Source organism: Urocitellus parryii, chromosome 12 (genome assembly GCF_045843805.1).
Source record: "Urocitellus parryii isolate mUroPar1 chromosome 12, mUroPar1.hap1, whole genome shotgun sequence".
Classification (NCBI taxonomy): Eukaryota; Metazoa; Chordata; class Mammalia; order Rodentia; family Sciuridae; genus Urocitellus; species Urocitellus parryii.
The window spans coordinates 2,493,729-2,511,359 of record NC_135542.1 but is presented as its reverse complement, the minus strand read 5'-3'; the positions used below and the strand labels follow the sequence as shown (position 1 = coordinate 2,511,359).

Below are 17,631 nucleotides of genomic sequence, written 5' to 3'. Positions count from 1 at the left end.
CTATACTGTGAGTTGCATTATTCCCCTCCCCCTTTGTCATTTGTGTTTTGTGGAGTATGTACATGGATTTTTAAAAGTAGTTTTATAGTTGTTACATTTAATAAGTTCAGTCAGGTCTTTCTAGATTTTGTGTCCCTGACCTGTTCTTTCTCCTTTGTAATGTCTTGTGTATGTGTGTGTGTATTCTTGACTATCTTGACTGTGTGTTGGTCATTGTCTTTTAAGTATTATTTGTAGGAATAATATGAGGTTTAAGATGAAGGTATGGTTTTCCAAAGAGGATTTACGTTTCTCTATTGGGTATTTGTGTTTGGGGAGGACTTTAATTCAAGCTTAAAGTCTGATATTATCTGTATGAATCAGGTGATAAGAACTGCGGTTTCAAGAATTTCCTGGGTTATTTTTGTATTTTGAGTTAACTGTGGTGGTCACTGGTTTACATGTGGCTGGCTTTAGAATCTCTTCTTTGTGGGAGTCTGGACTTTGACCTCTGTTCCCCTTGCACCAATAAGTGGCAAGTATGATTGCCCAATCTCTCCGCTCTTAGGTGGAGGTGGAGGTGCTGGAGGTGGAATGCTTAGTAAATGCTCTTTGAGAGCCAAGTTTACCTTTTTGGATTCTCACATTTTCTTAGAAATTCATGTTAGTACTTTATTTATTTTTTTTTTTAAAGAAAATCCTGTATTCTTAATCTATAACTACTAATCTAACACATCTTAGGGTTTTGGGCACACTTCTATACTCCTTTGATTTCCTCCTAGATAGGAAGTGCTCATTGACATTTCTTTCTTTTTTAAAATTCGTCGTTTTTAGATATACATGACAGTAGGTGTATGTTGACATATCATACATACATAGGATGCAACTTATCACGATTTTGATCCCATTCTTGTGGTTGAACATGATGTGGAGTGACACTGGCCGTGTATTCATATATGAGCATAGGAAAGTCATGTCTACTTCATTCTGTTATCTCCTATTCCCATCTCCCCTCCCTTCCTTTCATTCCCCCTTGTCTATTTCTCAAATGTTTTGTTGATATTTCAAATCTAATATTACAAAACAAGGCCTTTTGTGTACTATATACAGACGCACAGGAGGCTACAGGCTTCCAGCTGTCTGGTATATTCCATCCTCATACCCTAGCGCCTCATCTCAATGCACAATCAGAAACCTCGGATTCATCATCAATCCGTCTTTGTTCTTGCCACCTCCTTTACATCCACTCTATTAGCAATTCCCCTCCACATAGCTTCAAAATCCCCCCGTTTTCCTCTACTCTTCAAATCCACTACCACCACTCCACTCTGAGCCTTCATCATCCTCTCTCTTAGGTCCATTCACCTAAATTAGATTCAGGTCTTGCTTCTTCTCTTGCTGAGCTCATCATTTCCATCTTTTAAATTCCAGACAGTGATCCTTAAAAATGTAATGGATATCACCAATTTCCCCTATTTAAATGTCACCCTTTGAAGTTGGGTGAAATCATTCTACTGACCAGAAATTTGATCACAACATCCTCCACCCTGTGGTTGCTTTCTGGCCTCACCCAATGCCCTGTTGTCTGTTTCTGTTTATCTGATAGGTGGAGCTCATAACTGTGAAGCTGTGCGGACTGCTTCTTCTGCCTGGGAGCCTGCTTCCCTAAATCTCTACTCTTACCTCAAGTGTCATATCTTCAGCAGGATCTTTCCTGACCATCCAGGGGAAACTGCCACTCCTATCCAGTGAGTCATAATGTCTCATTTTCTGCATATTATCCTAGTCTAAAATGTTCTATTTATTCATTCTTTTTCCTGTTTAATATCTGTCATCTAGACTGGAATGTGCCTGTTATGTCCAGCTCCCCAAATAATATGTGACACATAAAATGTCCAAGAGGTACATTTTTGTGGTTTTTGAAAAATGGAGAAATCTCCTTTGTGTTCCTTGAGTTGCTTTATTTTCAGACACGCACTCATTTGGATATATAGTTTGTTTCTCTTTTAGAAAAAATAGAAGGGCAGGGATAAAGTAGGATAAGGTGTGTACCTAAGCAGATGGTCCAGAAAAGCTTTCTTCTCTCTGCTAGAAGGTGGATGATTATACCCCATGACCAGGTCTTCCTTGAAGCCAGTCTGTATGACACATGACTGTAGTAGGTGGGGACCCTTTTGTAATCACTTGTGTCTACAATCCCCAACAAGGGTTCCTCCAATCACTGGTCCCTCTCACCCTGTGTCCTTCCTTCCACTCCACCTCGCTGAGACTTGCCTCTTTCTTGATTGGCACTGTGTACCTCTTATTTTCCTCCAACACTCTAGTATTGTCTGACTTGAAAAAGGACAAATATTGTATGGTACCACTTATGCACCTAGAATAGGAAAATTCATAAGACAAAAAATAGATTAGGAACTTCCAGGGGTTCAGGAGGGAGGATGAAGTGTTAAGTAGTGCTTGATGCTTATAAAGCTTTTGTTTGAAGTAATGAAAAGGGTTTTGGAAATGGTCATAATAGGTGCACAACATTGTGCCACTGAATCTTATACTTAATTATGGTTAAAAGTGAAAAATTTTATGTTATTTTTATTTTACAGTAGTTTTTTTTTTTGATATGAGGGATTGAACTCAGGAACATTCCACCACTGAGCCACATCCCAGCCCTAATTTGTATTTTATTTAGAGGCAGGGTTTCACTGAGTTGCTTAGCGCATTGCTGTTGTTGAGTCTGGCTTTGAACTCATGATTCTCCTGCCTCAGCCTCCTGAGCTGCTGGGATTACAGGGGTGCGCCACCACGCCCGACTATTTTACCATAGTTTTAAAAATCAGTAATGTAATATACCAAGAAACAATAAATTGTATACTTTAAATGGGTGAATGATATGTGAATTATATCTCAACAAAGTAGTTTTTATTTTCAAAGAAAAAAGGAAAAACTGTTGTCTTGAATTTGTTAGTGTCTGATTCTTTTAGATAGTTGTGTGTTTCATTTTCTCTTTTTTATGGACTTAGGTTAACTGCTATAGACAAACATTAAGTGCTTGAGAGATGTTTGTTACACTAATGAGTAAATGCTAGAAGGAGATATTTAGTTGTGTAGATTTTAAATCTTTAATTTGTCGCTGGTTGGTATTTACATGATGATTATCTTTCAGGATTTCATGTTCATTTTGCATTAGGTTTATTTTTTCTTACTCTCACCAGAACACAAAAACAAACAGAAAATGACTTCCTAGTTTTTAAGATGGAATAGTGAAACTCTCAGACTCTTATTGTAGATGATTGCAAAGCAAATGCAGGGAGAAAAGAGCAAGAGTCGGGGCTCCTGTTGGCTCCTCTCAGGCCCGATTCCTAATTATTTCCAGATCACATAAGTCACACTTGGAAGGAAAGAGAGATTGCACTGCAAGTGGAGGTTAAAGGGATGTGTGAGTAGCTATTTCAGAGGCTGAGTTGGTGCCTTGGGTGAATCATGACCTTAGGTGGCCTGTGGCCTCTGCTCTCTGTCATGCATTCGGTCCCGCAGGCTCACCTTTCAGTTTTACCCTTATTGTTAAAGGGATGTGCTTCTCTGCTCTCTAACTCAGATGAGGACTGGTGTCTTACCTCCACTCCTCGTGTGGCTTGTTGCTAACCCATTTATTTGCTGTTTGCCTTTATATGTTGTCTATGTTCTTGACGGCCTATCCTAAAATTCAGGAGGAATGTATCTTTACTGTGTGCACAAAGAATTTAGAGCTCCAATTAGAATGACATACAAGAGACCCCTAACTTATCCATGGGCTGGTACATTCCAAATATGGCCTATACATATCTTGTTTAAAAATCAGAATGCAGGGGCTGGAGTTGTAGCTCAGTGGCAGAGCACTTGCCTAGCATATGTGAGGCACTGGATTTGATCCTTGGCACCACATAAAAATAAACATATAAAATAAAGGCAAGCTGTCCATCCACAACTACAAAAAAAAAAAAAAAGGGAGGGAGGGAGACTGGCTTCTAAAAAAAAATCAGAATGCATTTTTCTGTAATGACAATGTTGTAAAAGGATATTGTATTCCCAACATAACCCCCCCAAAACCAATGAAACCATGAAGTTGTTAGGTTTTGGGGACTAGAGAAGAGTCTCAAACCATATACCAGGTTGGACTGTAAGATTCGGGAGTCCTCAGAGTTTTATTGCCCTTCTTGACCCCACTTTAAGCTCTGGAAAGTACCAGAAATTTGTCACTGCTGAAACATCTTCCTCTTCTCGTTGGTTTCCTGGTGAAATTCATGCTTGACCTTTTTGGTGAGGATTTTCTCGCTTGAAAAGAACTAACGAGACCTTCTCTCCATGGGCTGAGAAGGAAGTAGCTTTGTAGGCCCGATGATTGGTGATTTCTGTTTAGGAGAATGATGGAGTTGATAAAGCTGTGGTGAGGCTCACAAGACAAGAATCACCAAAGGGGTTGAAAAGCAGTCGAGTGTTTTAAAATTGGAAGTAAGAGGAATATAAAGTATTGAAGGGAGCTCTGGAAGCAGCTATTCATTTATTTATGAGGGAGTACACATTGTCAATAGAAAAGCTGCAGGAACTCACAGAAACCAGCATCGACTAGTTTCTAGCCTACTTCATAGAACATCTGAGCCACATTACCATTTCTGTTTTAGAATGCACAACTGCCAGAGTCATTAAATCTTATTAAATCAGTCTAAGACTATCGGGAGTCGTAATTGTCAGTTTTTATGCTCCGCGTAAACTCTTACCAAACTCTAGGCTTCCATAATTGTATTTGAGGCGCTTCTTTCCCAGAGCCCACACAAATAATTACAAATACCAAGGTGTTCAGGGATTCCACTTCTTTTATGTTTGGTCTTATAGGAACAAACATATGGTTGATTTTGACCCTCCGGCAAAGTAATGAAATGAATTAATTTCTGGATGATTAGCTACATTTTATGGTGACTATATTGGCTTAATAACCAAGAAAAGCCATATGTACATGTGCTTCTGTGTGGATATAGATTAAGAAAATGGGGGAAAAGCAAATGCTTTGTTATGAGATTGGAATGCTGAATTTATGTTGTCTTCATCCTATTTCAAACAAGAGATTGTGGCTTGAACCATTCTGGTAATCAGTTTAGGTAGTAAGTGCTGTGACTATGCATCTCATATCTCAGTTTTCCAAAGGAGAAATAAACAATAATGCTGACAGCCTTGTAATTACCCATAAGAGCCAAAGAATCTGATAGAAATGAAAATAAGTGATTGAATCAAATAGCAATCTAATTTTTCTATTTTTCATCTGACATCTGGGGAAGACTATAAGATAAATTTTCTTTCAACTTTTCTAGAATTGTCATAAAAATTGTATTGATGCTTGACAAACCTATTATTATAAACCTTCCATATTTCTGATAAGTTGACAATTTGATTATTTATTATCATTTTTCTGCTTTTTTTTGTTAAAAATCTCTTGGGTAGATAGGGAGTTGATTAAAATTTAGTTGTCTAAAAATCTTTCTTATTCCATCTTATTCTTAAGGGTTTCTATTTATCAAATGTGCTCTCTATTTTTTCATTCCTTTTCCTGTATATTATTATTTTGGCATTTTATTTGTGAGATGGATACTTGAAACAAAATAACTTAGTTGACTCTAAATACCAAATCTGCCTTCTGTTAATGTAGGAATTTATTTATTTGAGTTTGGTTTCCCTTCTTGATATGTGTATCAAGCACTTGACCACTGGACTACAATCCCAGTCCCTCCTTTTTAAAAAAATGTCTCTAATGGTGCTAATATTTTAGCGGGAGAAATTTCTTCCTGAACAAGATGATGATGAGGTCTTTGTCTTAGGATTGACCTATTTGACTTGAGAGATTTGAATGACATGTGCTAGTAATGAAAATTTTGTTTCTAATTTGTTAAATGGTCACCACATTTCTTTGCCACACATTAAATACTCTTAATACATTTTGGGGATAAAACTGTTAAATTGCTGCCTAAACTTGAGGTCCAGAGGTTTATAGGCTTTTGTTGTGGGTGGTGAGTGCCTACATCCAGGTCAAGAAAGAGAGCATGTCTAGCCTCCTGCCCATCTACCTCCCCCAAGTTCCATGTGATTTTTACTACTCAATATACTCACCTACTGCTCTAGAGGTAGCCATTATTTTAAATCTTATGGTAATTTTTTTTCTTGCATTTATTTATAACTTACCAGCTACATATAAATTTTAGACAGAATAGCTATGTTGCCTGCCTTGGAACTTTTATAAAAGGACTCATAACAGGATTTACCTTTTCCATCTTGTTCCTTTTCTTGTTGTAATTGCTGTGCTAGGTATGGAGCCCAGGGCCTCACCCATCCTAGGCAAGTGCTCTGCCCACTAGCTACATCCCTAGTCCCATTTTGTTTCTTTCAGTCAATGTTTTATTTGCAAGTTTTATCCCTGTATTACATGTAACTATGGCCCATTAAATGTTATTACTATGTAGTGTTCTGTTGTATAACTTTACTGCAACTTGTTCATGCTTTTGTAGGTTAACATTGGTGTTTAGAGTTTTGTGCTGTTATGATACCTACTGCTGGGAATATTCTTGCACCTGCCTCCAAGCACACATTTCTTTAGGGCATATACCTAGTGAAGTAACCCCAAAAGAAATGGAGTAACCCCCTAAACTCTTGCCACAATTAGGCCTCTTATCAACAAAATTTTTACAAAGAATGTCAGCAGGATTTCTGCAGAGAGCTTAGTATGGTTTGGAGCTTACTTTTTATTGTAAATGGCTTTTACCTTAACCTGGCCGGTTTCTCTTTCTTGTAAAAGCTAGGTCTACGATCAAGCTTGGTGCTATGCAAAAATACTATCTCTGTTTTTTTTTTAATTTCTTGATAAAAACTCATGAAAACCCTCTGTCTAGCCTAAGACTATGGAACAACATTACCTCCATGTAACCACCAAGTGTTACATAAATCTCCCCCCACTGGGTATAAATAGAAATAAATTTCCAGACCTGGGGTCCAGAGACTTTTAGGCATTAGCTTCTCTGGACTGCTGCAACTTAAATACACCTGAGCATTCCTCCGGTGCTCACCCTCATTTGTCCTGAGTCACTAGGAGTGAAATTGGTGGGTGCTGCAGTTTGTATATTGTTGACTGTACCCCTCACAGTTTCACATGCAGGTGCCTTGGTCTCCAGTGTGACAGTGTTGAGGTGGTGGGACCTTAAGATGTGGGGCTTGTGGAAGGTGGTTAGGTAACAGGGAGCCATGAAAGGGATTGATGCTGGCTGAATGGAGAGAGTGGGTTTTAACACGTGGGAGAGCATGCTGGTGTAAAGAGAGTTCCCCGCATGTGCTTGTGCCCTTCAGCATGTGGCTGTTTCCCATTCTGTTTTCCTCCATGTCGTGACACAGCCAGGGGTCCCTCACTAGAGTCTGAACAGATGAGGCTGCCCGATCGTGAACCCTCAGCCTCCAAAACTGTACGCTAAGGAACTGCTTTTCATTATAAGTACCCAGCTTTGAGTATTCTGTTGAAGCAACAACAACAACAAAATGCGTTGTTAGTGAGTCATAAGGCGTTTGTATCTAAAGCTTTAACAGGAAAAGTCAAATCCTCCCTGCCGAAGTTTCACTACATGATGAAATGTGTGGAATAGGATTAATAGTTCATACTTCTGTATTTTTGCACTTATGTTTGTCAATAAATATTTTAATTTAACTTTTTGTATCCAGAACTTGTATCAAGGTTTTATTAGAATCATGAAATGAAGTAGACAGCTTTTCTTTTTCTCATTTATTGAATGACTTGTGTAATAGAGAATGTATATGCCATTAGCATTTGGTAAAATTACCTGTAAAACTACCAGGTCATGATGTAATATGGCAATGAAAAGATTTGGTGCCTACATACATTTAAATATTAACACCAACCCCCCAAATAATCCAATCAATAAATGGGACAAGGAACTGAATAGATGCTTCTAAGAAGATGATATACAATCAATCAACAAATATGAAAAAGTGTTCAATATTTCTAGCAATTAGAGAAATGCAAATCAATACTACTCTAAGATTTCATCTTACTCCAGTCAGAATGGCAGCTATTAAAAATACAGACGACAACAAGTGTTGGCGAGACTGTGGGGAGAAAGGCACACTCATACATTGCTGGTGGGACTGCAAATTGGTGCAACCAATCTGGAAAGCAGTATGGAGATTCCTTGAAAAATTGGGAATGGAACCACCATTTGACCAAGGTATCCCACTCCTCAGTTTATACCCAAAGGACTTAAAAACAGCATACTACAGGGACACAGCCACATCAATGTTTATAGCAGTACAAATCACAATAGCTAAACTGTGGAACCAACCTAGATGCCCTTCAGTAGATGAATGGATAAAGAAAATGTGGCATATATGCACAATGTAATATTACTCAGTATTAAAAGAGAGTAAAATTATGGCATTTGCAGGTAAATGGATGGAGTTAGAGAATATCAAGCTAAGTGAAATAAGCCAATCTCAAAAAAACGGGGGCCGAATGTTTTCTCTGATAAGTGTGTGCTAATCCATATGGAGGGGCATGGGATAAGTGGAGGAACTTTGGATGGACAAAGGGGAGTGGGGGGAGAAGGGTAGGAAAGACAGTGGAATGAGATGGACATCATTACCCTAGGTACGTGTATGATTGCATGAATGGTTTGACTCTACTTTGTGTACAACCAGAGGTCTGAAAAATTGTGCTGTATTTGTGTAATATGAATTGAATTTCATTCTGCTGTTATATATAACAAATTAGAATAAAATAAAATAAATAAGAATAGCTATTTTTCTAGAAATGATTTTGATTACATATTTTACTAGATTTTGTTTAGAACTTAAAAATGGATTTAGTAAGATAATTTACATGACATAAGCTTCCTTTTAAATTTAAGACACATGATTCCTTGTTTTTAAAATACTGTATTAAGAATTGTGTATTCATCATACATTATCTAAAACATTTCCACACTCCTTGAAAGAATCCTGGACCTGTTAGCCGTCACTCCCCATTCTCCCAGACCCTCAGTCCTAGGCAACCATTAATGTACTTTTTATTTCTCTATATTTGCCTGCTCTGGACTGCTTTAGCTGCTTTTTGTTGCTATGACTGAAAGACACGACCAGAACAATTCTAGGGAGGAGAAGTGTACCTGGGGCTCCCAGCTTCGGGGGTCTCAGTCCATAGATGGCCAACTCCATGGCTCTGGGCTGTAGGTGAGGCCGAACATGATGGTGGAGGAGTGTGGTGGAGGAAACAGCTCGGGACATGGTACCAGGCAGCAGAGAGAGAGCTCTTCTCACCAGGGACAGAATATAAACCCCCAAGGCACACCCCAGGGACCCACCTCCTCCAGTCACACCCTATCTGCCTACATCACCCCTCAGTTAATCCCGATCTGTGACTAACACACTGATTAGGTTAATACTCTCATAACCCAATCATTTGGCCTCCAAACTTCCTTGCATTGTCTCACGCATAGCTCTTTTCACTTTCTTGACAGACTCTCTTGAAGCAAAAATGTTATTTATTTATTTACTTTTCATTACCAGGGATTGAACTCAGGGGCACTGGACCACACATCCCAGCCCTATTTTGTATTTTATTTAGAGACAGGGTCTCCTTGAGTTGCTCAGTGCCTCGATGCTGCTGAGGCCGGCTTTGAATTTGCAATCCTCCTGCCTCAGCCTCTGGAGCTGCTGGGATTGCAGGAGTGCACAACTAAGCTTGGCCAAAAATGTTAATTTTAATGGCATGCAATTTATCTATTTTTTTTCTTTTTCTGCTGTCATGTTTTAAAAACCATTGCCTAAACCATGTCTTGCAGATTGACTCTTATGTTTACTTCAGTGAATTTTATGGTTTTATCTGTTATATTTAGATCTATAAACATTTTAAATTATTTTTCAAATATGACATAGAAGTCCAAATTCATTCTTTTTTTTTTGCATGTAGATATCCACTTGAACCAGCATCGTTATTTGAAAAAACGATTTCTCCCTTGGATTTTCTTGGCAACTTTGTTAAAAAAAATATCCACTGGCTGTTAACATGAAGGTTTATCTCTGAACTCACCATTTCATTGCACTTATGTGTACATGTGCCTTAAGCCATGGCTACTCAACCTTGATTATTGCAGTATTGTTGTAAGGTTTGATGTTGGAAAGTATAAATCCTTTGAATTTGTTCTTCATTCTTAGGATTGTCTGGCTATTCTGGGTCACTTGAATTCCCACGTGGATTTTAGAGTCAGCTTGTCATTATATATTTTTTAAAAGTGGAACTTTCTTGATTGTAAGTCTTTTGTAGGAGAAAGACATGTGCTGTCAGAATGTCAGAAACCATTTGTGACACCTCTCTGTACCTTCACCCTTCACTCGACCCTGAGAGCTGACAGCACAATTGGAACGTGGCCCAGGTCCTGAGGAGGCTGTGTGTGTGAAGAGCACGGGACCTGGGCTGAACCTGGCCCTGACATTCACTGGTAATTACTATACACCTCTCAAAAATGTCCATTTCCTCACCCATAAAGGGGCAATAAAATATCTCTAGCTTCATGTTGTGGCAACGATGTCCCATAACAAGTAACCACAAAGCCCCAGTGACAAACTATAATAAGCGTTTATGTCTTACACATCTGGGCCGGTGGGGGCCAGCTACTTAGCTTCTTATGCCAACAGAGCTCACTCACAGAGACGGCGAGGGTGACTGGGGGTCGGCAGGTCCTGTTCATTGCACTCCGTTGTCCCCTAGCAATGGCACAGCCAAGTCAGAAGTCTCAGTCACGGCAAGTTACCTGGTGAAACACAGATTTGTAAACTGGGAAACGCAGGTTCAGTTAGAAACCAGCCGCATGCTCCACCGAGGGGACGCAGTCAGAGCTTTTTATAATAGGAAGAGGGAAGGGAGTTCGTGCAGCTTCCCATTCTTGGTGGACTTCAGTAAAATGGACCGAGAGGCACGAATCAGGGTAGTTACAGATTTTACAAATTCATTGAAAACTGCTCCCTCTGAAATTTCTCTTGGTCCAAGAGGACCTGTCAGGAGTTTCAAGGCTCACGAGGGATTTTTTGGTCTCTCTGAAATCATGATGATTTTTGTTTTATCGGAGGCCACCTGATAAAACATAAGATGTCTGATAAAGGGCACGGATGAGAGGGCTGGAGCATTTGGTGCCGTTTTTGCAATGCCATCATTAATCTCCCAACAGGAATATTCCACTTCCTTCCTACGTGTGAAACATACTCACCTTGCCCTTGACACCCCAAAGTTCTCACCAATCAAGGCATGAGGCTCAAAAGTTGAGACTGTGTGGTCTACACCAGGTCCAGATAGCCTTCTCTTGATGGCGAGACCCATCAGCTAAAAGCAAATATATCTATATGCTTTGTCTCAACATATAGTGAGAAGAAGAAGCATAACTCCAATGAACACCCATTTAGGAATAGGAATGAGAAGCATGGAAGAAATCCTAAAATAGGGCTGAAAAGTGTGGCCAGGTCTCCCTGTCTTGGGAAAGGGGGTATGTTCTTTATGTTCTTCTTTTTTAAGCTCCAGTATTGTTCCCTGGGGGTTCACTGTGGGCTCTGCCTTGTCCTTCCTTTTCTATCACAGTTCTCAGCCAAATATAAAGAGAGTTGGAAAATGGGCCCTTTGAACAATTCCTTCATTCTGCTACCTAACTATGAAATCAGTGGCCACAGGCATTTTCATGCCTTGTACATTTTCAGTTTGGGCTGAAACCTGGATAGCTGTCTCAAAACTTTTGTGGATTTGCAATGTTATCCGAAATTATTCCTTCCTCATATGTCAAAACCTGCTTCTACAATTCTTTTTGAGAAGCCTCTCTCTCTAGGCATAATCTCCGCTTCTTTGGGCATGCTGGGCTGCTGCAGGGCAATGCCGTTAGGATTTCTAGAAGCCTTTTCATTCCACTTGGAGGATCTAATAGGCATTGACTCAATTCTTTCTGAGGTCTCAAACCCCAGGCTTAAGTCTACATCTTGCTTTGGTTTTTATCTGAGGCCATGTTCTACTCTCACTACTCTTGGATTTGACCTTTTCACCTAGGCTGGGAATATATATTTTTTTGGCTGGAGAAATTGGAGGTAAGAAACTATTTTTCAAACAGCACATCGCCAGTTCTTTCTAACCCATCTGAATTCCTGCAAACAAGGTCAGTTCTTGTTAAAACTCATACCATGCTTTCAGTCCTGAGTCAAACCCAGCTAGTACAGTATCAGCTGAAGCTTTCAATGTTTTGTCCAGCAGTCTCCTTTCCCACCTTTGAAGGTTCAGCAGGTAAGTCTTGTCTTTTGAGTTATCTATGGTGATGTTTTCACTAAATGCTTCCTCAGCACGTCTGTAGCCTCCGCCTGACAACTACAACAAAAATCACCCCCCTTACCACACATGTGTGCGCACAACACACACACACACACACACACACACACACTCATACTCATTCCCCCATGGTTGTGCTTTGCCTCTACTACCAATTTCTGCACCAATTAGCTATTGCTGAATAATAATTATGCCAATTTTCATTGGCTCAAACACAAATCATTTATTTTTCTAGCTCACAGTCATGAAGATAGTTTTTTCCCTAATTTTGCCCGAGCTCAAATCATCTCAGATGGTCTTGTTTGTGCATCCGTTAGTCTCCCAGGCATCCTGCTCTCCATGGCCTTGACTGGGGTGGCCAACAGCCAAAGCTCACTCCACACACGTCCCTACCTGATCAGCCAAGGCATGTGTTTCTCATGCCAACAGCCTAAGCACACAGGGCGAGTGGAAACTGGAAAATGCTTTTATAATCCCCTGTTTGTGTTGTGTCTCCTGACGTCTTGTCTTGTTGGCTAAAGCACCCCATAGCCACACTGAGCATCAAGGGCCTGGAAATACTTTTTGATATTAGAAACTCTAGTCACACAATGAAGATCATGGGTGTGGGGTGGGGTTAAATTTGGATTCAACAGTGCGACCATTTCTCCATAATGGATATATGGATATCAGCATATATACCAACACGCACATATACACATATATCTCGACACAGGTATGTAGATAGATAAGCATACACATATCGTCTGGCCCCTCTTTAGAATGCACACCAGTTGACATTCTTTGATCTTAGCCCTGAAATCTTGGCCTGAGTTAATATAAAAATTTTGTTGTTATCATCTTGTAACATTTATGGTAGCTAGATTGTAACAACAACAACAACAACAACAATGAATATTTATCAGGTTTGAACTGGAACCGAATTAAAAGTCCTTTACATCTGTCATTTTTTGTGACAACTTCATGATAATCCTGAATGGTGAATTGCATACTTCCCTCTCTGAACCAGGATCCAGCCAGGATAGCAGATAAACCTTGAATGGGATACAAGATAAAGCTTTAATATTGAATCAGTCTGGATTTTTTAATACTTGAAAAATCAGAATTATTATAATAACTGGGAATAATCAAAATAGCTGTGGGATCCTCTTACAGCTTTTTACAGGGCTAGCTATAAGAGACCTGGCTTGGGGCACAGGGAAAGGTCGTGCTGGTCAAAAAGTGAATTTGCTTCAAGTCGGGCACGGTGGCTCAGCTGGTAATCCCAGCAGCTCAGGGGGCCGGGGCAGGAGGATCACAAATTCAAGGGCAACCTCAGCAATTTAGCAAGGCCCTGAGTAACTTAGGAAGACCCTGTCTCAAAATAAAACATAAAAAAGAACTGGGGGTATGAAAGAACTGGGGGTATGGCTTGATCCCTGCGTGTTCAAATCCACCCTGCTGCAAAAAAAAAAAAAAAAAAAAGATAAAAATAAAAAGTGAATCTTCTTTCAATAAATTAGGTATGGGTACAAATAAGTTTTCAGAAACAGCATCTGGGTAAGCAGAATTCAGGTAATAAGGAATAATGTTATTTATAGTGTTTCTTTCAAGCATTACCTTTGCTTTCAGTTTCCAACTGAGGAAAGCATGGCATATCCTATCTATTTCCCACCCACCAACATTGCCTTCTCAACAGTTTTTGCAGCCACAATGTTACATTCAAAATCACACACCTGTGTCTACAGGCTTTGCAGTTCATCCTAAAATTGAAAAGGATAAGAATGCGGCTCCGTCTGTGCCGCTAAGCCATCGTTTTCTTAGAAAATCCATCAACTGTAATAAATGTGGAGTTAGAGAGTGTGTCTGACCCAAATAAGAAAGGTTTTGGGTTTGTAGCCATTTTTGTGGGTGGCTGTTCTCATGATGAAAGGTTTGTCCTTGGGGGAACTCACACGTGTGTCCATCACCGGGGAATGGATGAAATTGGGTGGTCAGGATGCTGTCACGGCCAGATCTATACCAATCGGTCCCTCTAGCCCACAACTTGAGTGAATTTGTTTCTGGAGCCTCTTGTGTACCCCGGATCTATCATTCTACTCAAGTTGAAACCACCCATTTTAATGATCGCTTTAATAAACCTTGTTCATACTCAGGAGTGTCTTCTGAAGGAGCACACAGCATACATCTTTAAAATCTGTTTTATTTTATTTTTTATTTTACTGTGTGTTAGTGAGCTTTTCATTGCAGGGACCAAAATACCTGAGAAGAGCAACGTGAGTAGGACAAGTTTATTTAGGGCTCCTGGTTTCAGAGGTTCAGTCTAGGGTGGGTGGACTCCATTGTTCCGGGCCTGAGGTGAAGTGGAGAGACGTCAGGGCAGAAGAGCCTGGTGGAGGAAAGCTAAAGGGAGTGATGGGAGACCAGGAGACAAGATCTAATCCCAAGGCACACCCTGAGTGAGTACCTCCAGTCATGCCCAGCTGCCTACAGTCACCACCCATTGATCTTTCCAGATTATTAATCCATCAACTAAATCAATCCACTGATTAGGTCATGGCTCTTATAATCTAATCACTTCACCTCCTGCTTTCCAAACCATACTGTACTATATATAACTTTTCGATGAACTGTGTGCATCATACTTTTCAACATCATTGACATCCTTGACCTAATTATTCTATTTTGCTTTCTAGCTACATCATACAATTTTGATTGGCTTTGAAACCACTGATCTATCATTTACAAGATACGTTAACTGAGTAACAAAAGTTAGCACTGAGGAACTAAGTCATATCAAGGTCCTGCTCTTCCTTTGATGTGCCCTCGGTAAGTGTTACCACATTCCCAACCATTCTCCACCTGCAGTCAGAATAAGCTTTTGGAAAACCAAATATGATCGTGTCTTTGTTTAAAATTTAACGATGTTTTTCTGTGGTCTTTATGTACCAGTCGAAAATCCTCAATATGTTACCCCAGGTCTTCCATGATCTGTCCTTGGTTATTTTCTATCTCCTTCAACTGTTGCCCTAGCTGCACTTTGAGATTCTCATTAGCATTATCCCCTGCCACACCAGCTGAGAGTTATCCCATACTTTTTGTATCCTAAAGTTTCCCTTTGGAATTGCTGCAAGACTAATGATCTTTCTTGAAGACATCTCCCATCTTCATTCCTTGTCCCTCTCTGCTCTTACACTTTTCTCACTGTCATGAAAGGAGACAATTGTGCCTACCATCAGGAGTTTGACAAGAGTAACCCATAAAACATTGACAAACAATAGGGATTAATTTGTCTTACAAAATGGTAAGTCCATATTGATCAATCCAGAATTGATTCAGTGGCTCCATGATGTCAGGGTGGAGCTTCTTCCTCTTCATTATTTGCCTCATGGGTGCAAGATGGCTGCAGCAGTTCCAAGCACAAAGCAAGAAAAAAAGCTCTTCTTTTTCCCATTGTTCTACTTTTATCAGGCAGGAAAATATGTCTCTGAGATGAAATGGGAGACTCTTTTATGTGTCATTGGTCAGAGCTGTCCCAACTGCTAAGCAGGCTGGGACAGTTTGGATTTGGTGTATCTGACTAAAGAAGGCTGTCTCTGCTGGTCAGGAGTAAAGCAAACAGAAAGGCAGTAGGGAAGTGTTTGACGCAGTATCTCCATGTTTGTGCTTTGTAAACACTGAGGTGCTATGAATTCCTTCTTTGTACTTGTTGAGGAAAGTATTCTGAAAATAAGAGATAAGGTTCCCAAATCTATTTGATAGTATTTTGTGCTGTGTAATATGGTAGCTATTATGCAATACAACTTAAAATTATATCAGATTAATTAAAACTAAATTAAAAATTCAGTGTCTTGTTAGAATAGTCAAATTTCAAGTGTTCATTAGACACATGTGGAAAGCACAGATAAAAGATTTTTCATTATTGCAAAAAGTTCTGCTAAATATCATTGGTTTAGAGCTTAGTCAGAGAGAATTTCTGAGAGCTGATGCAGAAGGAAACTTTGAGAGTGTCTTGTGCAATGGTAGTTCTCAGCAAATGTTAGCTAAGTTGAAAGAAATTAGAAAAATTGTATGAAAAGGGCTTATTGCATTTAGGTCGGCTGCTCTTTGCTTTTCTTGGTTAGGAGAAACTCTATTCCAGTAAATCCCCTTTAAAAATCATAACGTCTATCATGTGACACATTTTGTGTCTTTTTTTTTCTACTTTGTCATGAGTAGACAAGATTTTTAAAGGGCCATGCTCTTAAAAAGTTGAAGTGCAGAAGTAATTTCTCAAATAGTGATGACTTGCAATGCAAGCAAAGTTACCGTAAAAAATGTATTTATATGTGTGTGTGTTAATTACTCAGGTCTTTTAATGTATTCCATTACTGTGAATTAATTCAACTCATTAATTATATTGCCAGCAGTTATCCTTATTAATATATAAATATAAAAAAGAGAAAAACTTAGTTACAGTGTAACAATGAACTCAACAATTCCACACATGTGTTTTAGGCTATTTTGAAGATAACATATATCCAGGATCCAACCCTAACCCTTATCAAAGGGTAATTAATATGCATATTTTGTGCTTTCCTCATTTACTTGAGTGTGTTACTTAAATATTTTTCTTAGTCTTAAATAATTACATTAATATTAATTAATATTAGTTATATTAATTAATAATATTATATATCATTTAGATAATTAAATAATATTCACAGGAAATTTCAGAGGTAGTCCTGAGATATTCTTTTGCTTACGCGTCACCCAAATTCCCACAAAGGTGAGAGCTTATGCAACAACATTGAATCTGATAGTACAGTATCCAACCAGGAACTTGGTGCAGTGTTTGCTTAATTCCACTGTGAATTTTTAGGTTTCACTTTGTTTTCCCCTATAGGGATAGATGCAGTGATTTTACAACAGAATCAAGTAATTACCACAGTGGAGATACAGTTCTGTTCTATCACAAGACTATTGTGTTGTGTACTTATGATCCCATCACTTCTCCTACTATCTCCTTCCCCCTCCCTACCCTGGCAACTCCTGATTTATGCTCTCTACAATTTTGTCATTTATTTTAGAATATTACAGAAATAAAATCAGAGCATGTAACTTCTGGTGTTGGCTTTTTCTCACGCAACCCAGTGTCCCCAAGATCCATTTGTTCTTGCATGTATCCATAGGTTGTTTCTTTTTATTGTTGAGGTTTTGTCTTTCTAACAATTCATTCATTTTTATGACATTTAACTTGTTTACAATTTTAGGATTTTACAAATAAAGCTGCTGTGGCTCAGGCCTGGAATGCAAGGTTC

The 17,631-nt window shown here is 39.2% G+C and overlaps 1 long non-coding RNA gene across 2 annotated transcripts in view; it reads left to right on the top strand.

The window, feature by feature from the left end:
* Positions 1–17,631, top strand: part of LOC144249818 (uncharacterized) — a 118,593-nt gene that overhangs the window by 80,372 nt on the left and 20,590 nt on the right. The window contains exons 2-4 of one of the 2 annotated variants that reach the window (XR_013342329.1): positions 1,586–1,727; positions 10,319–10,493; positions 15,028–15,160. This is a non-coding gene — a long non-coding RNA (uncharacterized LOC144249818). The remainder of the gene's footprint in view (positions 1–1,585; positions 1,728–10,318; positions 10,494–15,027; positions 15,161–17,631) is intronic. The other variant, XR_013342330.1, reaches the window with a different exon arrangement.